At 46.4% G+C, this 27,670-nt stretch overlaps 59 pseudogenes; all 59 read left to right on the forward strand.

The window, feature by feature from the left end:
- Positions 1-202: 202 nt before the first annotated feature.
- LOC140290261 (5S ribosomal RNA) lies at positions 203-321 on the forward strand (annotated as a pseudogene).
- Positions 322-593: 272 nt separating this feature from the next.
- LOC140289989 (5S ribosomal RNA) lies at positions 594-712 on the forward strand (annotated as a pseudogene).
- A 269-nt stretch (positions 713-981) lies between these two features.
- Positions 982-1,100, forward strand: LOC140289217 (5S ribosomal RNA; annotated as a pseudogene).
- A 269-nt stretch (positions 1,101-1,369) lies between these two features.
- On the forward strand, positions 1,370-1,488 carry LOC140290262 (5S ribosomal RNA; annotated as a pseudogene).
- A 272-nt stretch (positions 1,489-1,760) lies between these two features.
- On the forward strand, positions 1,761-1,879 carry LOC140289990 (5S ribosomal RNA; annotated as a pseudogene).
- A 269-nt stretch (positions 1,880-2,148) lies between these two features.
- Positions 2,149-2,267, forward strand: LOC140274817 (5S ribosomal RNA; annotated as a pseudogene).
- Positions 2,268-2,536: 269 nt separating this feature from the next.
- On the forward strand, positions 2,537-2,655 carry LOC140316922 (5S ribosomal RNA; annotated as a pseudogene).
- A 647-nt stretch (positions 2,656-3,302) lies between these two features.
- LOC140290467 (5S ribosomal RNA) lies at positions 3,303-3,421 on the forward strand (annotated as a pseudogene).
- A 269-nt stretch (positions 3,422-3,690) lies between these two features.
- LOC140290263 (5S ribosomal RNA) lies at positions 3,691-3,809 on the forward strand (annotated as a pseudogene).
- Positions 3,810-4,081: 272 nt separating this feature from the next.
- Positions 4,082-4,200, forward strand: LOC140289992 (5S ribosomal RNA; annotated as a pseudogene).
- Positions 4,201-4,469: 269 nt separating this feature from the next.
- Positions 4,470-4,588, forward strand: LOC140274823 (5S ribosomal RNA; annotated as a pseudogene).
- A 269-nt stretch (positions 4,589-4,857) lies between these two features.
- Positions 4,858-4,976, forward strand: LOC140278194 (5S ribosomal RNA; annotated as a pseudogene).
- A 647-nt stretch (positions 4,977-5,623) lies between these two features.
- Positions 5,624-5,742, forward strand: LOC140290468 (5S ribosomal RNA; annotated as a pseudogene).
- A 269-nt stretch (positions 5,743-6,011) lies between these two features.
- Positions 6,012-6,130, forward strand: LOC140265952 (5S ribosomal RNA; annotated as a pseudogene).
- A 647-nt stretch (positions 6,131-6,777) lies between these two features.
- Positions 6,778-6,896, forward strand: LOC140290471 (5S ribosomal RNA; annotated as a pseudogene).
- A 269-nt stretch (positions 6,897-7,165) lies between these two features.
- LOC140265964 (5S ribosomal RNA) lies at positions 7,166-7,284 on the forward strand (annotated as a pseudogene).
- A 647-nt stretch (positions 7,285-7,931) lies between these two features.
- On the forward strand, positions 7,932-8,050 carry LOC140293543 (5S ribosomal RNA; annotated as a pseudogene).
- Positions 8,051-8,319: 269 nt separating this feature from the next.
- On the forward strand, positions 8,320-8,438 carry LOC140274825 (5S ribosomal RNA; annotated as a pseudogene).
- A 269-nt stretch (positions 8,439-8,707) lies between these two features.
- LOC140265975 (5S ribosomal RNA) lies at positions 8,708-8,826 on the forward strand (annotated as a pseudogene).
- Positions 8,827-9,473: 647 nt separating this feature from the next.
- LOC140300621 (5S ribosomal RNA) lies at positions 9,474-9,592 on the forward strand (annotated as a pseudogene).
- A 269-nt stretch (positions 9,593-9,861) lies between these two features.
- On the forward strand, positions 9,862-9,980 carry LOC140293746 (5S ribosomal RNA; annotated as a pseudogene).
- A 269-nt stretch (positions 9,981-10,249) lies between these two features.
- LOC140292283 (5S ribosomal RNA) lies at positions 10,250-10,368 on the forward strand (annotated as a pseudogene).
- A 1,423-nt stretch (positions 10,369-11,791) lies between these two features.
- LOC140290472 (5S ribosomal RNA) lies at positions 11,792-11,910 on the forward strand (annotated as a pseudogene).
- Positions 11,911-12,179: 269 nt separating this feature from the next.
- Positions 12,180-12,298, forward strand: LOC140265986 (5S ribosomal RNA; annotated as a pseudogene).
- A 647-nt stretch (positions 12,299-12,945) lies between these two features.
- LOC140288846 (5S ribosomal RNA) lies at positions 12,946-13,064 on the forward strand (annotated as a pseudogene).
- A 269-nt stretch (positions 13,065-13,333) lies between these two features.
- Positions 13,334-13,452, forward strand: LOC140274832 (5S ribosomal RNA; annotated as a pseudogene).
- Positions 13,453-13,721: 269 nt separating this feature from the next.
- Positions 13,722-13,840, forward strand: LOC140288505 (5S ribosomal RNA; annotated as a pseudogene).
- A 269-nt stretch (positions 13,841-14,109) lies between these two features.
- On the forward strand, positions 14,110-14,228 carry LOC140317729 (5S ribosomal RNA; annotated as a pseudogene).
- Positions 14,229-15,273: 1,045 nt separating this feature from the next.
- LOC140296176 (5S ribosomal RNA) lies at positions 15,274-15,391 on the forward strand (annotated as a pseudogene).
- A 269-nt stretch (positions 15,392-15,660) lies between these two features.
- On the forward strand, positions 15,661-15,779 carry LOC140291678 (5S ribosomal RNA; annotated as a pseudogene).
- A 237-nt stretch (positions 15,780-16,016) lies between these two features.
- LOC140289994 (5S ribosomal RNA) lies at positions 16,017-16,135 on the forward strand (annotated as a pseudogene).
- A 269-nt stretch (positions 16,136-16,404) lies between these two features.
- On the forward strand, positions 16,405-16,523 carry LOC140289995 (5S ribosomal RNA; annotated as a pseudogene).
- A 269-nt stretch (positions 16,524-16,792) lies between these two features.
- On the forward strand, positions 16,793-16,911 carry LOC140288391 (5S ribosomal RNA; annotated as a pseudogene).
- A 269-nt stretch (positions 16,912-17,180) lies between these two features.
- On the forward strand, positions 17,181-17,299 carry LOC140281392 (5S ribosomal RNA; annotated as a pseudogene).
- Positions 17,300-17,568: 269 nt separating this feature from the next.
- LOC140282843 (5S ribosomal RNA) lies at positions 17,569-17,687 on the forward strand (annotated as a pseudogene).
- Positions 17,688-17,956: 269 nt separating this feature from the next.
- On the forward strand, positions 17,957-18,075 carry LOC140295665 (5S ribosomal RNA; annotated as a pseudogene).
- A 269-nt stretch (positions 18,076-18,344) lies between these two features.
- LOC140291679 (5S ribosomal RNA) lies at positions 18,345-18,463 on the forward strand (annotated as a pseudogene).
- A 237-nt stretch (positions 18,464-18,700) lies between these two features.
- On the forward strand, positions 18,701-18,819 carry LOC140290473 (5S ribosomal RNA; annotated as a pseudogene).
- A 269-nt stretch (positions 18,820-19,088) lies between these two features.
- LOC140294746 (5S ribosomal RNA) lies at positions 19,089-19,207 on the forward strand (annotated as a pseudogene).
- A 269-nt stretch (positions 19,208-19,476) lies between these two features.
- On the forward strand, positions 19,477-19,595 carry LOC140292183 (5S ribosomal RNA; annotated as a pseudogene).
- A 272-nt stretch (positions 19,596-19,867) lies between these two features.
- Positions 19,868-19,986, forward strand: LOC140289996 (5S ribosomal RNA; annotated as a pseudogene).
- Positions 19,987-20,643: 657 nt separating this feature from the next.
- Positions 20,644-20,762, forward strand: LOC140292966 (5S ribosomal RNA; annotated as a pseudogene).
- Positions 20,763-21,159: 397 nt separating this feature from the next.
- On the forward strand, positions 21,160-21,278 carry LOC140290474 (5S ribosomal RNA; annotated as a pseudogene).
- Positions 21,279-21,547: 269 nt separating this feature from the next.
- LOC140265997 (5S ribosomal RNA) lies at positions 21,548-21,666 on the forward strand (annotated as a pseudogene).
- Positions 21,667-21,938: 272 nt separating this feature from the next.
- On the forward strand, positions 21,939-22,057 carry LOC140311984 (5S ribosomal RNA; annotated as a pseudogene).
- A 269-nt stretch (positions 22,058-22,326) lies between these two features.
- On the forward strand, positions 22,327-22,445 carry LOC140292967 (5S ribosomal RNA; annotated as a pseudogene).
- Positions 22,446-22,842: 397 nt separating this feature from the next.
- On the forward strand, positions 22,843-22,961 carry LOC140282203 (5S ribosomal RNA; annotated as a pseudogene).
- A 272-nt stretch (positions 22,962-23,233) lies between these two features.
- Positions 23,234-23,352, forward strand: LOC140295045 (5S ribosomal RNA; annotated as a pseudogene).
- A 269-nt stretch (positions 23,353-23,621) lies between these two features.
- Positions 23,622-23,740, forward strand: LOC140301119 (5S ribosomal RNA; annotated as a pseudogene).
- Positions 23,741-24,009: 269 nt separating this feature from the next.
- LOC140295666 (5S ribosomal RNA) lies at positions 24,010-24,128 on the forward strand (annotated as a pseudogene).
- Positions 24,129-24,397: 269 nt separating this feature from the next.
- LOC140297064 (5S ribosomal RNA) lies at positions 24,398-24,516 on the forward strand (annotated as a pseudogene).
- Positions 24,517-24,785: 269 nt separating this feature from the next.
- Positions 24,786-24,904, forward strand: LOC140316617 (5S ribosomal RNA; annotated as a pseudogene).
- A 269-nt stretch (positions 24,905-25,173) lies between these two features.
- LOC140296094 (5S ribosomal RNA) lies at positions 25,174-25,292 on the forward strand (annotated as a pseudogene).
- Positions 25,293-25,561: 269 nt separating this feature from the next.
- On the forward strand, positions 25,562-25,680 carry LOC140291827 (5S ribosomal RNA; annotated as a pseudogene).
- A 269-nt stretch (positions 25,681-25,949) lies between these two features.
- On the forward strand, positions 25,950-26,068 carry LOC140292343 (5S ribosomal RNA; annotated as a pseudogene).
- Positions 26,069-26,340: 272 nt separating this feature from the next.
- Positions 26,341-26,459, forward strand: LOC140275388 (5S ribosomal RNA; annotated as a pseudogene).
- Positions 26,460-26,728: 269 nt separating this feature from the next.
- On the forward strand, positions 26,729-26,847 carry LOC140282851 (5S ribosomal RNA; annotated as a pseudogene).
- A 269-nt stretch (positions 26,848-27,116) lies between these two features.
- Positions 27,117-27,235, forward strand: LOC140292344 (5S ribosomal RNA; annotated as a pseudogene).
- Positions 27,236-27,507: 272 nt separating this feature from the next.
- On the forward strand, positions 27,508-27,626 carry LOC140289707 (5S ribosomal RNA; annotated as a pseudogene).
- Positions 27,627-27,670: the final 44 nt, after the last annotated feature.

Raw genomic sequence — 27,670 nt, forward strand, 5'->3', positions numbered from 1 at the left:
AAGTTGGTCATCTTCAGCTGCTGCTGCTTTGTTGATAGACACAAGGTGATCTGAGAGTCTCAGTTTCAGCTCCAGAGAATAATCACATCAAGGAGGAAGATGAATCCACTACAAGTCAGCCTTTTACGGCAATTATCTGGTTATACAGAGGAAGTGTATGATTCCAGTACCTATATAATGCACATTTGTCACCGATATTGTTGCTTACGGCCACACCACCCTGAATAAGCCCGACCTCGTCTGATCTCAGAAGCCAAGCACGGTTGGGCCTGGTTAGTACTTGAATGGGAGACCGCTTGGGAATACCAGGTACCTTAAGCTTTTTCTCTTCTCTCTACCACCTGCATGTCTTTTGTTGCAACGTCTGATCACCCTGTGACACATGAGGAAGTTGGTCATCTTCAGCTTCTGCTGCTTTGTTGGCAGACACGAAGTGATCTGAGAGTCTCATGTTCAGCTGGAGAAAATTATCACGTCAGGGAAGAAGATGATTTGCCCGCTACACATCAGCCTTTCTCTGCAATTATCTGGTTGCATAGAGGAACCGTATGATTCCAGTACCTATATAATGCACATTTGTCAGAGACATTGTTGCTTACGGCCACACCACCCTGAATAAGCCCGACCTCGTCTGATCTCGGACGCCAAGCAGGGTTGTACCTGGTTAGTACTTGGATAGGAGACAGCTTGGGAATACCAGGTGCTGTAAGCTTTCTCTCTTCTCTCTACCACCTGCATGTCTTTTGTTGCAACGTCTGATCACCCTGTGACACGTGAAGAAGTTAGTCATCTTCAGCTGCTGCTGCTTTGTTGATAGACACGAGGTGATCTGAGAGTCTCAGTTTCAGCTGCAGAGAATAATCACATCAAGGAGGAAGATGAACCCACTACAAGTCAGCCTTTTTCGGCAATTATCTGGTTATACAGAGGAAGTGTATGATTCCAGTACCTATATAATACACATTTGTCACCAAAATTGTTGCTTATGGCCACACCACCCTGAATAAGCCCAACCTCGTCTGATCTCGGAAGCCAAGCAGGGTTGGGCCTGGTTAGTACTTGAATGGGAGACTGCTTGGGAATACCAGGTACCTTAAGCTTTTTCTCTTCTCTCTACCACCTGCATGTCTTTTGTTGCAACGTCTGATCACCCTGTGACACGTGAAGAAGTTGGTCATCTTCAGCTGCTGCTGCTTTGTTGATAGACACAAGGTGATCTGAGAGTCTCAGTTTCAGCTCCAGAGAATAATCACATCAAGGAGGAAGATGAATCCACTACAAGTCAGCCTTTTACGGCAATTATCTGGTTATACAGAGGAAGTGTATGATTCCAGTACCTATATAATGCACATTTGTCACCGATATTGTTGCTTACGGCCACACCACCCTGAATAAGCCCGACCTCGTCTGATCTCAGAAGCCAAGCACGGTTGGGCCTGGTTAGTACTTGAATGGGAGACCGCTTGGGAATACCAGGTACCTTAAGCTTTTTCTCTTCTCTCTACCACCTGCATGTCTTTTGTTGCAACGTCTGATCACCCTGTGACACATGAGGAAGTTGGTCATCTTCAGCTTCTGCTGCTTTGTTGGCAGACACGAAGTGATCTGAGAGTCTCATGTTCAGCTGGAGAAAATTATCACGTCAGGGAAGAAGATGATTTGCCCGCTACACATCAGCCTTTCTCTGCAATTATCTGGTTGCATAGAGGAACCGTATGATTCCAGTACCTATATAATGCACATTTGTCAGAGACATTGTTGCTTACGGCCACACCACCCTGAATAAGCCCGACCTCGTCTGATCTCGGACGCCAAGCAGGGTTGTACCTGGTTAGTACTTGGATAGGAGACAGCTTGGGAATACCAGGTGCTGTAAGCTTTCTCTCTTCTCTCTACCACCTGCATGTCTTTTGTTGCAACGTCTGATCACCCTGTGACACGTGAAGAAGTTAGTCATCTTCAGCTGCTGCTGCTTTGTTGATAGACACGAGGTGATCTGAGAGTCTCAGTTTCAGCTGCAGAGAATAATCACATCAAGGAGGAAGATGAACCCACTACAAGTCAGCCTTTTTCGGCAATTATCTGGTTATACAGAGGAAGTGTATGATTCCAGTACCTATATAATGCACATTTGTCACCAAAATTGTTGCTTATGGCCACACCACCCTGAATAAGCCCAACCTCGTCTGATCTCGGAAGCCAAGCAGGGTTGGGCCTGGTTAGTACTTGAATGGGAGACTGCTTGGGAATACCAGGTGCCTTAAGCTTTTTCTCTTCTCTCTACCACCTGCATGTCTTTTGTTGCAACGTCTGATCACCCTGTGACACATGAGGAAGTTGGTCATCTTCATTTTCTGCTGCTTTGTTGGCAGACACGAAGTGATCTGAGAGTCTCAGTTTCAGCTGAAGAGAATAATCACATCAAGGAGGAAGATGAACCCACTACAAGTCAGCCTTTTTCGGCAATTATCTGGTTACACAGAGGAAGTGTATGATTCCAGTACCTATATAATGCACAATTGTCACCGATATTTTTGCTTACGGCCACACCACCCTGAATAAGCCCGACCTCGTCTGATCTCGGAAGCCAAGCACGGTTGGGCCTGGTTAGTACTTGAATGGGAGACCACTTGGGAATACCAGGTACCTTAAGCTTTTTCTCTTCTCTCTACCACCTGCATGTCTTTTGTTGCAACGTCTGATCACCCTGTGACACATGAGGAAGTTGGTCATCTTCAGCTTCTGCTGCTTTGTTGGCAGACACGAAGTGATCTGAGAGTCTCATGTTCAGCTGGAGAAAATTATCACGTCAGGGAAGAAGATGTGCCCACTACAGATCAGCCTTTCTCAGCAATTATCTGGTTACATAGAGGAACCGTATGATTCCTGTACTTATATAATGCACATTTGTCAGACACATTGTTGCTTACGGCCACACCACCCTGAACATGCCTGATCTCGTAAGCCAAGCAGGGTTGAGCCTCCTTAGTACTTGGATGGGAGACTGCTTGGGAATACCAGGTGCTGTAAGCTTTTTCTCTTCTCTCTACCACCTGCATGTCTTTTGTTGCAACGTCTGATCACCCTGTGACACATGAGGAAGTTGGTCATCTTCAGCTGCTGCTGCTTTGTTGGCTGACACGAAGTGATCTGAGAGTCTCAGTTTAAGTTGCAGAGAATGATCACATCAGAGAAGATGATTTGCCCGCTACACATCAGCCTTTCTCGGCAATTATCTGGTTGCATAGAGGAACCGTATGATTCCAGTACCTATATAATGCACATTTGTCAGAGACATTGTTGCTTACGGCCACACCACCCTGAATAAGCCCGACCTCGTCTGATCTCGGACGCCAAGCAGGGTTGTACCTGGTTAGTACTTGGATGGGAGACAGCTTGGGAATACCAGGTGCTGTAAGCTTTTTCTCTTCTCTCTACCACCTGCATGTCTTTTGTTGCAACGTCTGATCACCCTGTGACACGTGAAGAAGTTGGTCATCTTCAGCTGCTGCTGCTTTGTTGATAGACACAAGGTGATCTGAGAGTCTCAGTTTCAGCTCCAGAGAATAATCACATCAAGGAGGAAGATGAATCCACTACAAGTCAGCCTTTTACGGCAATTATCTGGTTATACAGAGGAAGTGTATGATTCCAGTACCTATATAATGCACATTTGTCACCGATATTGTTGCTTACGGCCACACCACCCTGAATAAGCCCGACCTCGTCTGATCTCAGAAGCCAAGCACGGTTGGGCCTGGTTAGTACTTGAATGGGAGACCGCTTGGGAATACCAGGTACCTTAAGCTTTTTCTCTTCTCTCTACCACCTGCATGTCTTTTGTTGCAACGTCTGATCACCCTGTGACACATGAGGAAGTTGGTCATCTTCAGCTTCTGCTGCTTTGTTGGCAGACACGAAGTGATCTGAGAGTCTCATGTTCAGCTGGAGAAAATTATCACGTCAGGGAAGAAGATGATTTGCCCGCTACACATCAGCCTTTCTCTGCAATTATCTGGTTGCATAGAGGAACCGTATGATTCCAGTACCTATATAATGCACATTTGTCAGAGACATTGTTGCTTACGGCCACACCACCCTGAATAAGCCCGACCTCGTCTGATCTCGGACGCCAAGCAGGGTTGTACCTGGTTAGTACTTGGATAGGAGACAGCTTGGGAATACCAGGTGCTGTAAGCTTTCTCTCTTCTCTCTACCACCTGCATGTCTTTTGTTGCAACGTCTGATCACCCTGTGACACGTGAAGAAGTTAGTCATCTTCAGCTGCTGCTGCTTTGTTGATAGACACGAGGTGATCTGAGAGTCTCAGTTTCAGCTGCAGAGAATAATCACATCAAGGAGGAAGATGAACCCACTACAAGTCAGCCTTTTTCGGCAATTATCTGGTTATACAGAGGAAGTGTATGATTCCAGTACCTATATAATGCACATTTGTCACCAAAATTGTTGCTTATGGCCACACCACCCTGAATAAGCCCAACCTCGTCTGATCTCGGAAGCCAAGCAGGGTTGGGCCTGGTTAGTACTTGAATGGGAGACTGCTTGGGAATACCAGGTGCCTTAAGCTTTTTCTCTTCTCTCTACCACCTGCATGTCTTTTGTTGCAACGTCTGATCACCCTGTGACACATGAGGAAGTTGGTCATCTTCATTTTCTGCTGCTTTGTTGGCAGACACGAAGTGATCTGAGAGTCTCAGTTTCAGCTGAAGAGAATAATCACATCAAGGAGGAAGATGAACCCACTACAAGTCAGCCTTTTTCGGCAATTATCTGGTTACACAGAGGAAGTGTATGATTCCAGTACCTATATAATGCACAATTGTCACCGATATTTTTGCTTACGGCCACACCACCCTGAATAAGCCCGACCTCGTCTGATCTCGGAAGCCAAGCACGGTTGGGCCTGGTTAGTACTTGAATGGGAGACCGCTTGGGAATACCAGGTACCTTAAGCGTTTTCTCTTCTCTCTACCACCTGCATGTCTTTTGTTGCAACGTCTGATCACCCTGTGACACATGAGGAAGTTGGTCATCTTCAGCTTCTGCTGCTTTGTTGGCAGACACGAAGTGATCTGAGAGTCTCATGTTCAGCTGGAGAAAATTATCACGTCAGGGAAGAAGATGTGCCCACTACAGATCAGCCTTTCTCAGCAATTATCTGGTTACATAGAGGAACCGTATGATTCCTGTACTTATATAATGCACATTTGTCAGACACATTGTTGCTTACGGCCACACCACCCTGAACATGCCTGATCTCGTAAGCCAAGCAGGGTTGAGCCTCCTTAGTACTTGGATGGGAGACTGCTTGGGAATACCAGGTGCTGTAAGCTTTTTCTCTTCTCTCTACCACCTGCATGTCTTTTGTTGCAACGTCTGATCACCCTGTGACACATGAGGAAGTTGGTCATCTTCAGCTGCTGCTGCTTTGTTGGCTGACACGAAGTGATCTGAGAGTCTCAGTTTAAGTTGCAGAGAATGATCACATCAGAGAAGATGATTTGCCCGCTACACATCAGCCTTTCTCGGCAATTATCTGGTTGCATAGAGGAACCGTATGATTCCAGTACCTATATAATGCACATTTGTCAGAGACATTGTTGCTTACGGCCACACCACCCTGAATAAGCCCGACCTCGTCTGATCTCGGACGCCAAGCAGGGTTGTACCTGGTTAGTACTTGGATGGGAGACAGCTTGGGAATACCAGGTGCTGTAAGCTTTTTCTCTTCTCTCTACCACCTGCATGTCTTTTGTTGCAACGTCTGATCACCCTGTGACACGTGAAGAAGTTAGTCATCTTCAGCTGCTGCTGCTTTGTTGATAGACACGAGGTGATCTGAGAGTCTCAGTTTCAGCTGCAGAGAATAATCACATCAAGCAGGAAGATGAACCCACTACAAGTCAGCCTTTTTCGGCAATTATCTGGTTATACAGAGGAAGTGTATGATTCCAGTACCTATATAATGCACAATTGTCACCGATATTTTTGCTTACGGCCACACCACCCTGAATAAGCCCGACCTCGTCTGATCTCGGAAGCCAAGCACGGTTGGGCCTGGTTAGTACTTGAATGGGAGACCGCTTGGGAATACCAGGTACCTTAAGCTTTTTCTCTTCTCTCTACCACCTGCATGTCTTTTGTTGCAACGTCTGATCACCCTGTGACACATGAGGAAGATGGTCATCTTCAGCTTCTGCTGCTTTGTTGGCAGACACGAAGTGATCTGAGAGTCTCATGTTCAGCTGGAGAAAATTATCACGTCAGGGAAGAAGATGTGCCCACTACAGATCAGCCTTTCTCAGCAATTATCTGGTTACATAGAGGAACCGTATGATTCCTGTACTTATATAATGCACATTTGTCAGACACATTGTTGCTTACGGCCACACCACCCTGAACATGCCTGATCTCGTAAGCCAAGCAGGGTTGAGCCTCCTTAGTACTTGGATGGGAGACTGCTTGGGAATACCAGGTGCTGTAAGCTTTTTCTCTTCTCTCTACCACCTGCATGTCTTTTGTTGCAACGTCTGATCACCCTGTGACACATGAGGAAGTTGGTCATCTTCAGCTGCTGCTGCTTTGTTGGCTGACACGAAGTGATCTGAGAGTCTCAGTTTAAGTTGCAGAGAATGATCACATCAGAGAAGATGATTTGCCCGCTACACATCAGCCTTTCTCGGCAATTATCTGGTTGCATAGAGGAACCGTATGATTCCAGTACCTATATAATGCACATTTGTCAGAGACATTGTTGCTTACGGCCACACCACCCTGAATAAGCCCGACCTCGTCTGATCTCGGACGCCAAGCAGGGTTGTACCTGGTTAGTACTTGGATGGGAGACAGCTTGGGAATACCAGGTGCTGTAAGCTTTTTCTCTTCTCTCTACCACCTGCATGTCTTTTGTTGCAACGTCTGATCACCCTGTGACACGTGAAGAAGTTAGTCATCTTCAGCTGCTGCTGCTTTGTTGATAGACACGAGGTGATCTGAGAGTCTCAGTTTCAGCTGCAGAGAATAATCACATCAAGGAGGAAGATGAACCCACTACAAGTCAGCCTTTTTCGGCAATTATCTGGTTATACAGAGGAAGTGTATGATTCCAGTACCTATATAATGCACAATTGTCACCAATATTTTTGCTTACGGCCACACCACCCTGAATAAGCCCGACCTCGTCTGATCTCGGAAGCCAAGCACGGTTGGGCCTGGTTAGTACTTGAATGGGAGACCGCTTGGGAATACCAGGTACCTTAAGCTTTTTCTCTTCTCTCTACCACCTGCATGTCTTTTGTTGCAACGTCTGATCACCCTGTGACACATGAGGAAGATGGTCATCTTCAGCTTCTGCTGCTTTGTTGGCAGACACGAAGTGATCTGAGAGTCTCATGTTCAGCTGGAGAAAATTATCACGTCAGGGAAGAAGATGTGCCCACTACAGATCAGCCTTTCTCAGCAATTATCTGGTTACATAGAGGAACCGTATGATTCCTGTACTTATATAATGCACATTTGTCAGACACATTGTTGCTTACGGCCACACCACCCTGAACATGCCTGATCTCGTAAGCCAAGCAGGGTTGAGCCTCCTTAGTACTTGGATGGGAGACTGCTTGGGAATACCAGGTGCTGTAAGCTTTTTCTCTTCTCTCTACCACCTGCATGTCTTTTGTTGCAACGTCTGATCACCCTGTGACACATGAGGAAGTTGGTCATCTTCAGCTGCTGCTGCTTTGTTGGCTGACACGAAGTGATCTGAGAGTCTCAGTTTAAGTTGCAGAGAATGATCACATCAGAGAAGATGATTTGCCCGCTACACATCAGCCTTTCTCGGCAATTATCTGGTTGCATAGAGGAACCGTATGATTCCAGTACCTATATAATGCACATTTGTCAGAGACATTGTTGCTTACGGCCACACCACCCTGAATAAGCCCGACCTCATCTGATCTCGGACGCCAAGCAGGGTTGTACCTGGTTAGTACTTGGATGGGACACAGCTTGGGAATACCAGGCGCTGTAATCTTTTTCTCTTCTCTCTACCACCTGCATGTCTTTTGTTGCAACGTCTGATCACCCTGTGACACGTGAAGAAGTTAGTCATCTTCAGCTGCTGCTGCTTTGTTGATAGACACGAGGTGATCTGAGAGTCTCAGTTTCAGCTGCAGAGAATAATCACATCAAGGAGGAAGATGAACCCACTACAAGTCAGCCTTTTTCGGCAATTATCTGGTTATACAGAGGAAGTGTATGATTCCAGTACCTATATAATGCACATTTTTCACCAATATTGTTGCTTATGGCCACACCACCCTGAATAAGCCCAACCTCGTCTGATCTCGGAAGCCAAGCAGGGTTGGGCCTGGTTAGTACTTGAATGGGAGACTGCTTGGGAATACCAGGTGCCTTAAGCTTTTTCTCTTCTCTCTACCACCTGCATGTCTTTTGTTGCAACGTCTGATCACCCTGTGACACATGAGGAAGTTGGTCATCTTCATTTTCTGCTGCTTTGTTGGCAGACACGAAGTGATCTGAGAGTCTCAGTTTCAGCTGAAGAGAATAATCACATCAAGGAGGAAGATGAACCCACTACAAGTCAGCCTTTTTCGGCAATTATCTGGTTACACAGAGGAAGTGTATGATTCCAGTACCTATATAATGCACAATTGTCACCGATATTTTTGCTTACGGCCACACCACCCTGAATAAGCCCGACCTCGTCTGATCTCGGAAGCCAAGCACGGTTGGGCCTGGTTAGTACTTGAATGGGAGACCGCTTGGGAATACCAGGTACCTTAAGCTTTTTCTCTTCTCTCTACCACCTGCATGTCTTTTGTTGCAACGTCTGATCACCCTGTGACACATGAGGAAGTTGGTCATCTTCAGCTTCTGCTGCTTTGTTGGCAGACACGAAGTGATCTGAGAGTCTCATGTTCAGCTGGAGAAAATTATCACGTCAGGGAAGAAGATGTGCCCACTACAGATCAGCCTTTCTCAGCAATTATCTGGTTACATAGAGGAACCGTATGATTCCTGTACTTATATAATGCACATTTGTCAGACACATTGTTGCTTACGGCCACACCACCCTGAACATGCCTGATCTCGTAAGCCAAGCAGGGTTGAGCCTCCTTAGTACTTGGATGGGAGACTGCTTGGGAATACCAGGTGCTGTAAGCTTTTTCTCTTCTCTCTACCACCTGCATGTCTTTTGTTGCAACGTCTGATCACCCTGTGACACATGAGGAAGTTGGTCATCTTCAGCTGCTGCTGCTTTGTTGGCTGACACGAAGTGATCTGAGAGTCTCAGTTTAAGTTGCAGAGAATGATCACATCAGAGAAGATGATTTGCCCGCTACACATCAGCCTTTCTCGGCAATTATCTGGTTGCATAGAGGAACCGTATGATTCCTGTACCTATATAATGCACATTTGTCAGAGACATTGTTGCTTACGGCCACACCACCCTGAACATGCCCGACCTCGTCTGATCTCGGAAGCCAAGGAGGGTTGGGCCTGGTTAGTACTTAAATGGGAGACCGCTTGGGAATACCAGGAGCTGTAAGCTTTTTGTCTTCTCTCGACCACCTGCATGTCTTTTGTTGCAACGTCTGATCACCCTGTGACACATGACGAAGTTGGTCATCTTCAGCTGCTGCTGCTTTGTTGGCAGACACGAAGTGATCTGAGAGTCTCAGTTTCAGCTGCAGAGAATAATCACATCAGGGAAGAAGATGTGCCCATAACAAGTCAGCCTTTCTCTGCAATTATCTGGTTACATAGAGGAATTGTATGATTCCAGTACCTATATAATGCACATTTGTCACAGAAATTGTTCCTTACGGCCACACCACCCTGAATAAGCCCGACCTCGTCTGATCTCGGAAGCCAAGGAGGGTTGGGCCTGGTTAGTACTTTAATGGGAGACTGCTTGGGAATACCAGGTTCTGTAAGCGTTTTCTCTTCTCTCTACAACCTGCATGTCTTTTGTTGCAACGTCTGATCACCCTGTGACACATGAGGAAGTTGGTCATCTTCAGCTGCTGCTGCTTTGTTGGCAGACACGAAGTGATCTGAGAGTCTCAGTTTCAGCTGCAGAGAATAATCACATCAGGGAAGAAGATGTTTCCATAACAAGTCAGCCTTTCTCTGCAATTATCTGGTTACATAGAGGAAGTGTATGATTCCAGTACCTATATAATGCACATTTGTCACAGAAATTGTTCCTTACGGCCACACCACCCTGAATAAGCCCGACCTCGTCTGATCTTGGAAGCCAAGGAGGGTTGGGCCTGGTTAGTACTTTAATGGGAGACTGCTTGGGAATACCAGGTGCTGTAAGCGTTTTCTCTTCTCTCTACAACCTGCATGTCTTTTGTTGCAACGTCTGATCACCCTGTGACACATGAGGAAGTTGGTCATCTTCAGCAGCTGCTGCTTTGTTGGCAGACACGAAGTGATCTGAGAGTCTCAGTTTCAGCTGAAGAGAATGATCACATCAGAGAAGATGATATGCCCACTACACATCAGCCTTTCTCGGCAATTATCTGGTTTCATAGAGCAAGTGTATGATTCCAGTACCTATATAATTCACATTTGTAACAGATATTGTCGCTTACCGCCACACCACCCTGAATAAGCCCCACCTTGTCTTATCTCGGAAGCCAAGCAGGGTTGGGTCTGGTTTGTACTTCAATGGGAGACTGCTTGGGAATACCAGGTGCTGTAAGCTGTTTCTCTTCTCTCTACCACCTGCATGTGTTTTGTTGCAACGTCTGATCACCCTGTGACACATGAGGAAGTTGGTCATCTTCAGCTGCTGCTGCTTTGTTGGCAGACACGAAGTGATCTAAGAGTCTCAGTTTCAGCTGAAGAGAATGATCACATCAGAGAAGATGATATGCCCACTACACATCAGCCTTTCTCGGCAATTATCTGGTTTCATAGAGGAAGTGTATGATTCCAGTACCTATATAATTCACATTTGTAACAAATATATTTGCTTACCGCCACACCACCCTGAATAAGCCCCACCTTGTCTTATCTCGGAAGCCAAGTAGGGTTGGGCCTGGTTAGTACTTAGATGGGAGACTGCTTGGGATTACCAGGTGCTGTAAGCTTTTTGTCTTCTCTCGACCACCTGCATGTCTTTTGTTGCAACGTCTGATCACACTGTGACACATGACGAAGTTGGTCATCTTCAGCTGCTGCTGCTTTGTTGGCAGACACGAAGTGATCTGAGAGTCTCAGTTTCAGCTGCAGAGAATAATCACATCAGGGAAGAAGATGTGCCCATAACAAGTCAGCCTTTCTCTGCAATTATCTGGTTACATAGAGGAACCGTATGATTCCTGTACTTATATAATGCACATTTGTCAGACACATTGTTGCTTACGGCCACACCACCCTGAACATGCCTGATCTCGTAAGCCAAGCAGGGTTGAGCCTCCTTAGTACTTGGATGGGAGACTGCTTGGGAATACCAGGTGCTGTAAGCTTTTTCTCTTCTCTCTACCACCTGCATGTCTTTTGTTGCAACGTCTGATCACCCTGTGACACATGAGGAAGTTGGTCATCTTCAGCTGCTGCTGCTTTGTTGGCTGACACGAAGTGATCTGAGAGTCTCAGTTTAAGTTGCAGAGAATGATCACATCAGAGAAGATGATTTGCCCGCTACACATCAGCCTTTCTCGGCAATTATCTGGTTGCATAGAGGAACCGTATGATTCCAGTACCTATATAATGCACATTTGTCAGAGACATTGTTGCTTACGGCCACACCACCCTGAATAAGCCCGACCTCGTCTGATCTCGGACGCCAAGCAGGGTTGTACCTGGTTAGTACTTGGATGGGAGACAGCTTGGGAATACCAGGTGCTGTAAGCTTTTTCTCTTCTCTCTACCACCTGCATGTCTTTTGTTGCAACGTCTGATCACCCTGTGACACGTGAAGAAGTTAGTCATCTTCAGCTGCTGCTGCTTTGTTGATAGACACGAGGTGATCTGAGAGTCTCAGTTTCAGCTGCAGAGAATAATCACATCAAGGAGGAAGATGAACCCACTACAAGTCAGCCTTTTTCGGCAATTATCTGGTTATACAGAGGAAGTGTATGATTCCAGTACCTATATAATGCACAATTGTCACCGATATTTTTGCTTACGGCCACACCACCCTGAATAAGCCCGACCTCGTCTGATCTCGGAAGCCAAGCACGGTTGGGCCTGGTTAGTACTTGAATGGGAGACCGCTTGGGAATACCAGGTACCTTAAGCTTTTTCTCTTCTCTCTACCACCTGCATGTCTTTTGTTGCAACGTCTGATCACCCTGTGACACATGAGGAAGATGGTCATCTTCAGCTTCTGCTGCTTTGTTGGCAGACACGAAGTGATCTGAGAGTCTCATGTTCAGCTGGAGAAAATTATCACGTCAGGGAAGAAGATGTGCCCACTACAGATCAGCCTTTCTCAGCAATTATCTGGTTACATAGAGGAACCGTATGATTCCTGTACTTATATAATGCACATTTGTCAGACACATTGTTGCTTACGGCCACACCACCCTGAACATGCCTGATCTCGTAAGCCAAGCAGGGTTGAGCCTCCTTAGTACTTGGATGGGAGACTGCTTGGGAATACCAGGTGCTGTAAGCTTTTTCTCTTCTCTCTACCACCTGCATGTCTTTTGTTGCAACGTCTGATCACCCTGTGACACATGAGGAAGTTGGTCATCTTCAGCTGCTGCTGCTTTGTTGGCTGACACGAAGTGATCTGAGAGTCTCAGTTTAAGTTGCAGAGAATGATCACATCAGAGAAGATGATTTGCCCGCTACACATCAGCCTTTCTCGGCAATTATCTGGTTGCATAGAGGAACCGTATGATTCCAGTACCTATATAATGCACATTTGTCAGAGACATTGTTGCTTACGGCCACACCACCCTGAATAAGCCCGACCTCATCTGATCTCGGACTCCAAGCAGGGTTGTACCTGGTTAGTACTTGGATGGGACACAGCTTGGGAATACCAGGCGCTGTAAGCTTTTTCTCTTCTCTCTACCACCTGCATGTCTTTTGTTGCAACGTCTGATCACCCTGTGACACGTGAAGAAGTTAGTCATCTTCAGCTGCTGCTGCTTTGTTGATAGACACGAGGTGATCTGAGAGTCTCAGTTTCAGCTGCAGAGAATAATCACATCAAGGAGGAAGATGAACCCACTACAAGTCAGCCTTTTTCGGCAATTATCTGGTTATACAGAGGAAGTGTATGATTCCAGTACCTATATAATGCACATTTTTCACCAATATTGTTGCTTATGGCCACACCACCCTGAATAAGCCCAACCTCGTCTGATCTCGGAAGCCAAGCAGGGTTGGGCCTGGTTAGTACTTGAATGGGAGACTGCTTGGGAATACCAGGTGCCTTAAGCTTTTTCTCTTCTCTCTACCACCTGCATGTCTTTTGTTGCAACGTCTGATCACCCTGTGACACATGAGGAAGTTGGTCATCTTCATTTTCTGCTGCTTTGTTGGCAGACACGAAGTGATCTGAGAGTCTCAGTTTCAGCTGCAGAGAATAATCACATCAGGGAAGAAGATGTTTCCATAACAAGTCAGCCTTTCTCTGCAATTATCTGGTTACATAGAGGAAGTGTATGATTCCAGTACCTATATAATGCACATTTGTCACAGAAATTGTTCCTTACGGCCACACCACCCTGAATAAGCCCGACCTCGTCTGATCTCGGAAGCCAAGGAGGGTTGGGCCTGGTTAGTACTTTAATGGGAGACTGCTTGGGAATACCAGGTGCTGTAAGCGTTTTCTCTTCTCTCTACAACCTGCATGTCTTTTGTTGCAACGTCTGATCACCCTGTGACACATGAGGAAGTTGGTCATCTTCAGCAGCTGCTGCTTTGTTGGCAGACACGAAGTGATCTGAGAGTCTCAGTTTCAGCTGAAGAGAATGATCACATCAGAGAAGATGATACACCCGCTACACATCAGCCTTTCTCGGCAATTATCTGGTTGCATAGAGGAACCGTATGATTCCAGTGCCTATATAATGCACATTTGTCAGATACATTGCTGCTTACGGCCACACCACCCTGAACATGCCCGACCTCGTCTGATCTCAGAAGCCAAGCAGGGTTGGTCCTGGTTAGTACTTGAATGGGAGACTGCTTGGGAATACCAGGTGCTGTAAGCGTTTTCTCTTCTCTCTACAACCTGCATGTCTTTTGTTGCAACGTCTGATCACCCTGTGACACATGAGGAAGTTGGTCATCTTCAGCAGCTGCTGCTTTGTTGGCAGACACGAAGTGATCTGAGAGTCTCAGTTTCAGCTGAAGAGAATGATCACATCAGAGAAGATGATATGCCCACTACACATCAGCCTTTCTCGGCAATTATCTGGTTTCATAGAGCAAGTGTATGATTCCAGTACCTATATAATTCACATTTGTAACAGATATTGTCGCTTACCGCCACACCACCCTGAATAAGCCCCACCTTGTCTTATCTCGGAAGCCAAGCAGGGTTGGGTCTGGTTTGTACTTCAATGGGAGACTGCTTGGGAATACCAGGTGCTGTAAGCTGTTTCTCTTCTCTCTACCACCAGCATGTGTTTTGTTGCAACGTCTGATCACCCTGTGACACATGAGGAAGTTGGTCATCTTCAGCTGCTGCTGCTTTGTTGGCAGACACGAAGTGATCTAAGAGTCTCAGTTTCAGCTGAAGAGAATGATCACATCAGAGAAGATGATATCCCCACTACACATCAGCCTTTCTCGGCAATTATCTGGTTTCATAGAGGAAGTGTATGATTCCAGTACCTATATAATTCACATTTGTAACAAATATATTTGCTTACCGCCACACCACCCTGAATAAGCCCCAACTTGTCTTATCTCGGAAGCCAAGTAGGGTTGGGCCTGGTTAGTACTTAGATGGGAGTCTGCTTGGGATTACCAGGTGCTGTAAGCTTTTTGTCTTCTCTCGACCACCTGCATGTCTTTTGTTGCAACGTCTGATCACCCTGTGACACATGAGGAAGTTGGTCATCTTCAGCTCCTGCTGCTTTGTTGGCAGACATGAGGTAATCTGAGAGTCTCAGTTTCAGCTGGAGAGAATAATCACATCAGAGAAGAAGATGTGCCCACTACAAGTCAGCTTTTCTCTGCAATTATTTGGTTGCATAGAGGAACCGTATGATTCCAGTACCTATATAATGCACATTTGTCACAGACATTGTCGCTTACGGCCACACCACCCTGAATAAGCCCGACCTCGTCTGATCTCGGAAGCCAAGCAGGTTTAGGCCTGCTTAGTATTTGATGGGAGACTGCTTGGGAATACCAGGTGCTGTAAGCTTTTTCTCTTCTCTCTACCACCTGCATGTCTTTTGTTGCAACGTCTGATCACCCTGTGACACGTGAAGAAGCTGGTCATCTTCAGCTGCTGCTGCTTTGTTGATAGACACGAGGTGATCTGAGAGTCTCAGTTTCAGCTCCAGAGAATAATCACATCAAGGAGGAAGATGAACCCACTATAAGTCAGCCTTTTTCGGCAATTATCTGGTTATACAGAGGAAGTGTATGATTCCAGTACCTATATAATGCACATTTGTCACCGATATTGTTGCTTACGGCCACACCACCCTGAATAAGCCCAACCTCGTCTGATCTCGGAAGCCAAGCAGGGTTGGGCCTCCTTAGTACTTGGATGGGAGACTGCTTGGGAATACCAGGTGCTGTAAGCTTCTTCTCTTCTCTCTACCACCTGCATGTCTTTTGTTGCAACTTCTGATCACCCTGTGACACATGAGGAAGTTGGTCATCTTCAGCTGCTGCTGCTTTGTTGGCTGACACGAAGTGATCTGAGAGTCTCAGTTTCAGTTGCAGATAATGATCACATCAGAGAAGATGATTATCTGGTTCCATAGAGGAACCGTATGATTCCAGTACCTATATAATGCACATTTGTCAGAGACATTGTTGCTTACGGCCACACCACCCTGAATAAGCCCGACCTCGTCTGATCTCGGACGCCAAGCAGGGTTGTACCTGGTTAGTACTTGGATAGGAGACAGCTTGGGAATACCAGGTGCTGTAAGCTTTTTCTCTTCTCTCTACCACCTGCATGTCTTTTGTTGCAACGTCTGATCACCCTGTGACACGTGAAGAAGTTGGTCATCTTCAGCTGCTGCTGCTTTGTTGATAGACACGAGGTGATCTGAGAGTCTCAGTTTCAGTTGCAGAGAATGATCACATCAGAGAAGATGATTTGTCCGCTACACATCAGCCTTTCTCGGCAATTATCTGGTTGCATAGAGGAACCGTATGATTCCAGTACCTATATAATGCACATTTGTCAGAGACATTGTTGCTTACGGCCACACCACCCTGAATAAGCCCGACCTCGTCTGATCTCGGACGCCAAGCAGGGTTGTACCTGGTTAGTACTTGGATAGGAGACAGCTTGGGAATACCAGGTGCTGTAAGCTTTTTCTCTTCTCTCTACCACCTGCATGTCTTTTGTTGCAACGTCTGATCACCCTGTGACACGTGAAGAAGTTGGTCATCTTCAGCTGCTGCTGCTTTGTTGATAGACACGAGGTGATCTGAGAGTCTCAGTTTCAGTTGCAGAGAATGATCACATCAGAGAAGATGATTTGTCCGCTACACATCAGCCTTTCTCGGCAATTATCTGGTTGCATAGAGGAACCGTATGATTCCAGTACCTATATAATGCACATTTGTCAGAGACATTGTTGCTTACGGCCACACCACCCTGAATAAGCCCGACCTCGTCTGATCTCGGACGCCAAGCAGGGTTGTACCTGGTTAGTACTTGGATTGGAGTCAGCTTGGGAATACCAGGTGCTGTAAGCTTTTTCTCTTCTCTCTACCACCTGCATGTCTTTTGTTGCAACGTCTGATCACCCTGTGACACGTGAAGAAGTTGGTCATCTTCAGCTGCTGCTGCTTTGTTGATAGACACGAGGTGATCTGAGAGTCTCAGTTTCAGCTCCAGAGAATAATCACATCAAGGAGGAAGATGAATCCACTACAAGTCAGCCTTTTTCGGCAATTATCTGGTTATACAGAGGAAGTGTATGATTCCAGTACCTATATAATGCACATTTGTCACCGATATTGTTGCTTACGGCCACACCACCCTGAATAAGCCCAACCTCGTCTGATCTCGGAAGCCAAGCAGGGTTGGGCCTGGTTAGTACTTGAATGGGAGACTGCTTGGGAATACCAGGTGCCTTAAGCTTTTTCTCTTCTCTCTACCACCTGCATGTCTTTTGTTGCAACGTCTGATCACCCTGTGACACATGAGGAAGTTGGCCATCTTCAGCTGCTGCTGCTTTGTTGGAAGACACGAAGTGATCTGAGAGTCTCAGTTTCAGCTAAAGAGAATAATCACTTCAGGGAAGAAGATGTGCCCACTACAGATCAGCCTTTCTCAGCAATTATCTGGTTACATAGAGGAACCGTATGATTCCTGTACTTATATAATGCACATTTGTCAGACACATTGTTGCTTACGGCCACACCACCCTCAATATGCCTGACCTCGTCTGATCTCGGAAGCCAAGAAGAGTTGGGCCTGGTTAGTACTTTGGTGGGAGACCGCTTGAAAATACCAGGTGCTGTAAGCTTTTTCTCTTCTCTCTACCACCTGCATGTCTTTTTTTGCAACGTCTGATCACCCTGTGACACATGAGGAAGTTGGTCATCTTCAGCTGCTGCTGCTTTGTTGGCAGACACAGAGTGATCTGAGAGTCTCAGTTTCAGTTGCAGAGAATAATCACATCAGGGAAGAATATGTGCCCACTACAAGTCAGCCTTTCTCGGCAATTATCTGGTTTCATAGAGGAAGTGTATGATTCCAGTACCTATATAATGCACATGTGTCACAGAAATTGTTCCTTACGGCCACACCACCCTGAATAAGCCTGACCTCGTCTGATCTCGGAAGCCGAGGAGGGTTGGGCCTGGTTAGTACTTTAATGGGAGACTGCTTGGGAATACCAGGTGCTGTAAGCGTTTTCTCTTCTCTCTACAACCTACATGTCTTTTGTTGCAACGTCTGATCACCCTGTGACACGTGAAGAAGCTGGTCATCTTCAGCTGCTGCTGCTTTGTTGATAGACACGAGGTGATCTGAGAGTCTCAGTTTCAGCTCCAGAGAATAATCACATCAAGGAGGAAGATGAACCCACTATAAGTCAGCCTTTTTCGGCAATTATCTGGTTATACAGAGGAAGTGTATGATTCCAGTACCTATATAATGCACATTTGTCACCGATATTGTTGCTTACGGCCACACCACCCTGAATAAGCCCAACCTCGTCTGATCTCGGAAGCCAAGCAGGGTTGGGCCTCCTTAGTACTTGGATGGGAGACTGCTTGGGAATACCAGGTGCTGTAAGCTTCTTCTCTTCTCTCTACCACCTGCATGTCTTTTGTTGCAACTTCTGATCACCCTGTGACACATGAGGAAGTTGGTCATCTTCAGCTGCTGCTGCTTTGTTGGCTGACACGAAGTGATCTGAGAGTCTCAGTTTCAGTTGCAGATAATGATCACATCAGAGAAGATGATTATCTGGTTGCATAGAGGAACCGTATGATTCCAGTACCTATATAATGCACATTTGTCAGAGACATTTTTGCTTACGGCCACACCACCCTGAATAAGCCCGACCTCGTCTGATCTCGGACGCCAAGCAGGGTTGTACCTGGTTAGTACTTGGATGGGAGACAGCTTGGGAATACCAGGTGCTGTAAGCTTTTTCTCTTCTCTCTACCACCTGCATGTCTTTTGTTGCAACGTCTGATCACCCTGTGACACGTGAAGAAGTTGGTCATCTTCAGCTGCTGCTGCTTTGTTGGCTGACACGAAGTGATCTGAGAGTCTCAGTTTCAGTTGCAGATAATGATCACATCAGAGAAGATGATTTGCCCGCTACACATCAGCCTTTCTCGGCAATTATCTGGTTGCATAGAGGAACCGTATGATTCCAGTACCTATATAATGCACATTTGTCAGAGACATTGTTGCTTACGGCCACACCACCCTGAATAAGCCCGACCTCGTCTGATCTCCGACGCCAAGCAGGGTTGTACCTGGTTAGTACTTGGATAGGAGACAGCTTGGGAATACCAGGTGCTGTAAGCTTTTTCTCTTCTCTCTACCACCTGCATGTCTTTTGTTGCAACGTCTGATCACCCTGTGACACGTGAAGAAGTTGGTCATCTTCAGCTGCTGCTGCTTTGTTGATAGACACGAGGTGATCTGAGAGTCTCAGTTTCAGTTGCAGAGAATGATCACATCAGAGAAGATGATTTGTCCGCTACACATCAGCCTTTCTCGGCAATTATCTGGTTGCATAGAGGAACCGTATGATTCCAGTACCTATATAATGCACATTTGTCAGAGACATTGTTGCTTACGGCCACACCACCCTGAATAAGCCCGACCTCGTCTGATCTCGGACGCCAAGCAGGGTTGTACCTGGTTAGTACTTGGATAGGAGTCAGCTTGGGAATACCAGGTGCTGTAAGCTTTTTCTCTTCTCTCTACCACCTGCATGTCTTTTGTTGCAACGTCTGATCACCCTGTGACACATGAGGAAGTTGGTCATCTTCAGCTTCTGCTGCTTTGTTGGCAGACACGAAGTGATCTGAGAGTCTCATGTTCAGCTGGAGAAAATTATCACGTCAGGGAAGAAGATGATTTGCCCGCTACACATCAGCCTTTCTCGGCAATTATCTGGTTGCATAGAGGAACCGTATGATTCCAGTACCTATATAATGCACATTTGTCAGAGACATTGTTGCTTACGGCCACACCACCCTGAATAAGCCCGACCTCGTCTGATCTCGGACGCCAAGCAGGGTTGTACCTGGTTAGTACTTGGATAGGAGACAGCTTGGGAATACCAGGTGCTGTAAGCTTTTTCTCTTCTCTCTACCACCTGCATGTCTTTTGTTGCAACGTCTGATCACCCTGTGACACATGAGGAAGTTGGTCATCTTCAGCTGCTGCTGCTTTGTTGGCAGACACGAAGTGATCTGAGAGTCTCAGTTTCAGCTGAAGAGAATGATCACATCAGAGAAGATGATATGCCCACTACACATCAGCCTTTCTCGGCAATTATCTGGTTTCATAGAGGAAGTGTATGATTCCAGTACCTATATAATTCACATTTGTAACAAATATATTTGCTTACCGCCACACCACCCTGAATAAGCCCCACCTTGTCTTATCTCGGAAGCCAAGTAGGGTTGGGCCTGGTTAGTACTTAGATGGGAGACTGCTTGGGATTACCAGGTGCTGTAAGCTTTTTGTCTTCTCTTGACCACCTGCATGTCTTTTGTTGCAACGTCTGATCACCCTGTGACACATGAGGAAGTTGGTCATCTTCAGCTCCTGCTGCTTTGTTGGCAGACATGAGGTAATCTGAGAGTCTCAGTTTCAGCTGGAGAGAATAATCACATCAGAGAAGAAGATGTGCCCACTACAGATCAGCCTTTCTCAGCAATTATCTGGTTACATAGAGGAACCGTATGATTCCTGTACTTATATAATGCACATTTGTCAGACACATTGTTGCTTACGGCCACACCACCCTGAACATGCCCGACCTCGTCTGATCTCGGAAGCCAAGCAGGGTTGAGCCTCCTTAGTACTTGGATGGGAGACAGCTTGGGAATACCAGGTGCTGTAAGCTTTTTCTCTTCTCTCTACCACCTGCATGTCTTTTGTTGCAACGTCTGATCACCCTGTGACACATGAGGAAGTTGGTCATCTTCAGCTGCGGCTGCTTTGTTGGCTGACACGAAGTGATCTGAGAGTCTCAGTTTAAGTTGCAGAGAATGATCACATCAGAGAAGATGATTTGCCCGCTACACATCAGCCTTTCTCGGCAATTATCTGGTTGCATAGAGGAACCGTAGTTGGCAGACACGAAGTGATCTGAGAGTCTCAGTTTCAGCTGCAGAGAATAATCACGTCAGGGAAGAAGATGTGCCCACTACACATCAGCCTTTCTCAGCAATTATCTGGTTACATAGAGGAACCGTATGATTCCAGTACCTATATAATGCACATTTGTCAGAGACGTTGTTGCTTACGGCCACACCACCCTGAATAAGCCCGACCTCGTCTGATCTCGGACGCCAAGCAGGGTTGTACCTGGTTAGTACTTGGATGGGAGACAGCTTGGGAATACCAGGTGCTGTAAGCTTTTTCTCTTCTCTCTACCACCTGCATGTCTTTTGTTGCAACGTCTGATCACCCTGTGACACGTGAAGAAGTTGGTCATCTTCAGCTGCTGCTGCTTTGTTGATAGACACGAGGTGATCTGAGAGTCTCAGTTTCAGCTCCAGAGAATAATCACATCAAGGAGGAAGATGAACCCACTACAAGTCAGCCTTTTTCGGCAATTATCTGGTTATACAGAGGAAGTGTATGATTCCAGTACCTATATAATGCACATTTGTCACCGATATTGTTGCTTACGGCCACACCACCCTGAATAAGCCCGACCTCGTCTGATCTCGGAAGCCAAGCACGGTTGGGCCTGGTTAGTACTTGAATGGGAGACCGCTTGGGAATACCAGGTACCTTAAGCTTTTTCTCTTCTCTCTACCACCTGCATGTCTTTTGTTGCAACGTCTGATCACCCTGTGACACATGAGGAAGTTGGTCATCTTCAGCTTCTGCTGCTTTGTTGGCAGACACGAAGTGATCTGAGAGTCTCATGTTCAGCTGGAGAAAATTATCACGTCAGGGAAGAAGATTATTTGCCCGCTACACATCAGCCTTTCTCGGCAATTATCTGGTTGCATAGAGGAACCGTATGATTCCAGTACCTATATAATGCACATTTGTCACCGATGTTGTTGCTTACGGCCACACCACCCTGAATAAGCCCAACCTCGTCTGATCTCGGAAGCCAAGCAGGGTTGGGCCTGGTTAGTACTTGAATGGGAGACCGCTTGGGAATACCAGGTGCCTTAAGCTTTTTCTCTTCTCTCTACCACCTGCATGTCTTTTGTTGCAACGTCTGATCACCCTGTGACACATGAGGAAGTTGGCCATCTTCAGCTGCTGCTGCTTTGTTGGAAGACACGAAGTGATCTGAGAGTCTCAGTTTCAGCTAAAGAGAATAATCACTTCAGGGAAGAAGATGTGCCCACTACAGATCAGCCTTTCTCAGCAATTATCTGGTTACATAGAGGAACCGTATGATTCCTGTACTTATATAATGCACATTTGTCAGACACATTGTTGCTTACGGCCACACCACCCTGAACATGCCCGACCTCGTCTGATCTCGGAAGCCAAGCAGGGTTGAGCCTCCTTAGTACTTGGATGGGAGACAGCTTGGGAATACCAGGTGCTGTAAGCTTTTTCTCTTCTCTCTACCACCTGCATGTCTTTTGTTGCAACGTCTGATCACCCTGTGACACATGAGGAAGTTGGTCATCTTCAGCTGCTGCTGCTTTGTTGGCTGACACGAAGTGATCTGAGAGTCTCAGTTTCAGTTGCAGAGAATGATCACATCAGAGAAGATGATTTGCCCGCTACACATCAGCCTTTCTCGGCAATTATCTGGTTGCATAGAGGAACCGTAGTTGGCAGACACGAAGTGATCTGAGAGTCTCAGTTTCAGCTGCAGAGAATAATCACGTCAGGGAAGAAGATGTGCCCACTACACATCAGCCTTTCTCGGAAATGATCTGGTTGCATAGAGGAACCGTATGATTCCAGTACCTATATAATGCACATTTGTCAGAGACATTGTTGCTTACGGCCACACCACCCTGAACATGCCCGACCTCGTCTGATCTCGGAAGCCAAGGAGGGTTGGGCCTAGTTAGTACTTGGATGGAAGACCTCTTGGGAATACCAGGTGCTTTAAGCTTTTTCTCTTCTCTCTACCACCTGCATGTCTTTTGTTGCAACGTCTGATCACCCTATGACACATGAGGAAGTTGGTCATCTTCAGCAGCTGCTGCTGCTTTGTTGGCAGACACGAAGTGATCTGAGAGTCTCAGTTTCAGTTGCAGAGAATGATCACATCAGAGAAGATTATTTGCCCGCTACACATCAGCCTTTCTCGGCAATTATCTGGTTGCATAGAGGAACCGTATGATTCCAGTACCTATATAATGCACATTTGTCAGAGACATTGTTGCTTACGGCCACACCACCCTGAAGAAGCCTGACCTCGTCTGATCTCGGACGCCAAGCAGGGTTGTACCTGGTTAGTACTTGGATGGGAGACAGCTTGGGAGTACCAGGTGCTGTAAGCTTTTTCTCTTCTCTCTACCACCTGCATGTGTTTTGTTGCAACGTCTGATCACCCTGTGACACATGAGGAAGTTGGTCATCTTCAGCTGTTGCTGCTTTGTTGGAAGACACGAAGTGATCTGAGAGTCTCAGTTTCAGCTGAAGAGAATAATCACGTCAGGGAAGAAGATGTGCCCACTACACATCAGCCTTTCTCAGCAATTATCTGGTTACATAGAGGAACCGTATGATTCCTGTACTTATATAATGCACATTTGTCACAGACATTGTTGCTTACGGCCACACCACCCTGAATATGCCTGACCTCGTCTGATCTCGGAAGCCAAGCAGAGTTGGGCCTGGTTAGTACTTGGGTGGGAGACCGCTTGAAAATACCAGGTGCTGTAAGCTTTTTCTCTTCTCTCTACCACCTGCATGTCTTTTTTTGCAACGTCTGATCACCCTGTGACACATGAGGAAGTTGGTCATCTTCAGCTGCTGCTGCTTTGTTGGCAGACACAGAGTGATCTGAGAGTCTCAGTTTCAGCTGCAGAGAATAATCACATCAGGGAAGAATATGTGCCCACTACAAGTCAGCCTTTCTCGGCAATTATCTGGTTTCATAGAGGAAGTGTATGATTCCAGTACCTATATAATGCACATTTGTCACAGAAATTGTTCCTTACGGCCACACCACCCTGAATAAGCCTGACCTCGTCTGATCTCGGAAGCCGAGGAGGGTTGGGCCTGGTTAGTACTTTAATGGGAGACTGCTTGGGAATACCAGGTGCTGTAAGCGTTTTCTCTTCTCTCTACAACCTACATGTCTTTTGTTGCAACGTCTGATCACCCTGTGACACATGAGGTATTTGGTCATCTTCAGCTGCGGCTGCTTTGTTGGCAAACACAAAGTGATCTGAGAGTCTCAGTTTCAGCTGAAGAGAATGATCACGTCAGGGAACAAGATGTGCCCACTACACATCAGCCTTTCTCTGCAATTATCTGGTTGCATAGAGGAACCGTATGATTCCAGTACCTATATAATGCACATTTTTCAGAGATATTGTTGCTTACGGCCACACCACCCTGAACATCCCCTTCCTCGTCTGATCTCGGAAGCCAAGCACAGTTGGGCCTGGTTTGTACTTGGATGGAAGACCTCTTGGGAATACCAGGTGCTTTAAGCTTTTTCTCTTCTCTCAACCACCTGCATGTCTTTTGTTGCAATGTCTGATCACCCTGTGACACATGAGGAAGTTGGTCATCTTCAGCTGCTGCTGCTTTGTTGGCAGACACGAAGTGATCTGAGAGTCTCATTTTCAGCTGGAGAGAATTATCACGTCAGGGAACAAGATATGCCCGCTACATATCAGCCTTTCTCTGCAAATATCTGGTTACATAGAGGAACCATATGATTTGATTACCTATATAATGCGCATTTGTCACAGAGATTGTTGCTTACGGCCAAACCACCCTGAATATGTCCAACCTCGTCTGATCTCGGAAGCCAAGGAGGGTTGGGCCTGGTTAGTACTTTGATGGGAGACCGCTTGGGAATACCAGGTGCTGTAAGCTTTTTCTCTTCTCTCTACCACCTGCATGTCTTTTGTTGCAACGTCTGATCACCCTGTGACACATGAGGAAGTTGGTCATCTTCAGCTTCTGCTGCTTTGTTGGCAGACACGAAGTGATCTGAGAGTCTCAGTTTCAGTTGCAGAGAATGATCACATCAGAGAAGATGATTTACCCGCTACACATCAGCCTTTCTCGGCAATTATCTGGTTGCATAGAAGAACCGTATGATTCCAGTACCTATATAATGCACATTTGTCAGAGACATTGTTGCTTACGGCCACACAACCCTGAACATGCCCGACCTCGTCTGATCTCGGAAGCCAAGCACAGTTGGGCCTGGTTTGTACTTGGATGGAAGACCTCTTGGGAATAGGAGGTGCTGTAAGCTTTTTCTCTTCTCTCTACCACCTGCATGTCTTTTGTTGCAACGTCTGATCACCCTGTGACACATGAGGAAGTTGGTCATCTTCAGCTTCTGCTGCTTTGTTGGCAGACACAAAGTGATCTGAGAGTCTCAGTTTCAGCTCGAGAGAATAATCACGTCAGGGAAGAAGATGTGCCCACTACTTATCAGCTTTTCTCGGCAATTATCTGGTTACATAGAGGAACTGTATGATTCCAGTACCTTTATAATGCACATTTGTCACAGTTATGGTTGCTTACCGCCACACCACCCTGAATATGCCCGACCACGTCTGATCTCGGAAGCCAAGCAGGTTTGGGCCTGGTTTGTACTTGGATGGTAGACTCTCTGGGAATGCCAGGTGCTGTAAGCTTTTTCTCTTCTCTCTACCACCTGCATGTCTTTTGTTGCAACGTCTGATCACCCTGTGACACATGAGGAAGTTGGTCATCTTCAGCTACTGCTGCTTTGTTGGCAGACACAAAGTGATCTGAGAGTCTCAGTTTCAGCTGCAGAGAATAATCACGTCAGGGAAGAAGATGTGCCCACTACACATCAGCCTTTCTCGGAAATGATCTGGTTGCATAGAGGAACCGTATGATTCCAGTACCTATATAATGCACATTTGTCAGAGACATTGTTGCTTACGGCCACACCACCCTGAACATGCTCGACCTCGTCTGATCTCGGAAGCCAAGGAGGTTTGGGCCTGGTTAGTACTTGGATAGGAGACCTCTTGGGAATACCAGGTGTGGTAAGCTTTTTCTCTTCTCTCTACCACCTGCATGTCTTTTGTTGCAACGTCTGATCACCCTGTGACACATGAGGAAGTTGGTCATCTTCAGCAGCTGCTGCTGCTTTGTTGGCAGACACGAAGTGATCTGAGAGTCTCAGTTTAAGTTGCAGAGAATGATCACATCAGGGAAGAAGATATGCCCATAACAAGTGAGCCTTTCTCTGCAATTATCTGGTTACATAGAGGAAGTGTATGATTCCAGTACCTATATAATGCACATTTGTCACAGAAATTGTTCCTTACGGCCACACCACCCTGAATATGCCCGACCTCGTCTGATCTCGGAAGCCAAGGAGGGTTGGGCCTGGTTAGTACTTTAATGGGAGACTGCTTGGGAATACCAGGTGCTGTAAGCGTTTTCTCTTCTCTCAACAACCTGCATGTCTTTTGTTGCAACGTCTGATCTCCCTGTGACACATGAGGAAGTTGGTCATCTTCAGCTGCTGCTGCTTTGTTGGCAGACACGAAGTGATCTGAGAGTCTCAGTTTCAGCTGAAGAGAATAATCACGTCAGGGAAGAAGATGTGCCCACTACACATCAGCCTTTCTCAGCAATTATCTGGTTACATAGAGGAACCGTATGATTCCTGTACTTATATAATGCACATTTGTCACAGACATTGTTGCTTACGGCCACACCACCCTCAATATGCCTGACCTCGTCTGATCTCGGAAGCCAAGAAGAGTTGGGCCTGGTTAGTACTTTGGTGGGAGACCGCTTGAAAATACCAGGTGCTGTAAGCTTTTTCTCTTCTCTCTACAACCTGCATGTCTTTTTTTGCAACGTCTGATCACCCTGTGACACATGAGGAAGTTGGTCATCTTCAGCTGCTGCTGCTTTGTTGGCAGACACAAAGTGATCTGAGAGTCTCAGTTTCAGCTGCAGAGAATAATCACGTCAGGGAAGAAGATGTGCCCACTACACATCAGCCTTTCTCGGAAATGATCTGGTTGCATAGAGGAACCGTATGATTCCAGTACCTATATAATGCACATTTGTCAGAGACATTGTTGCTTACGGCCACACCACCCTGAACATGCTCGACCTCGTCTGATCTCGGAAGCCAAGGAGGTTTGGGCCTGGTTAGTACTTGGATAGGAGACCTCTTGGGAATACCAGGTGTGGTAAGCTTTTTCTCTTCTCTCTACCACCTGCATGTCTTTTGTTGCAACGTCTGATCACCCTGTGACACATGAGGAAGTTGGTCATCTTCAGCAGCTGCTGCTGCTTTGTTGGCAGACACGAAGTGATCTGAGAGTCTCAGTTTAAGTTGCAGAGAATGATCACATCAGGGAAGAAGATATGCCCATAACAAGTGAGCCTTTCTCGGAAATTATCTGGTTACATAGAGGAAGTGTATGATTCCAGTACTTATATAATGCACATTTGTCACAGTTATTGTTGCTTACGGCCACACCACCCTGAATATACCCGACCTCGTCTGATCTCGGAAGCCAAGCACGTTTGAGCCTGGTTAGTACTTGGATGGTAGACTGCTTGGGAATACCAGGTGCTGTAAGCGTTTTCTCTTCTCTCTACAACCTGCATGTCTTTTGTTGCAACGTC

The sequence above is a fragment of the Leuresthes tenuis genome, unplaced genomic scaffold (genome assembly GCF_036924035.1).
Source record: "Leuresthes tenuis unplaced genomic scaffold, fLeuTen1.0.hap1 SCAF_1, whole genome shotgun sequence".
In the NCBI taxonomy this organism is placed as follows: domain Eukaryota; kingdom Metazoa; phylum Chordata; class Actinopteri; order Atheriniformes; family Atherinopsidae; genus Leuresthes; species Leuresthes tenuis.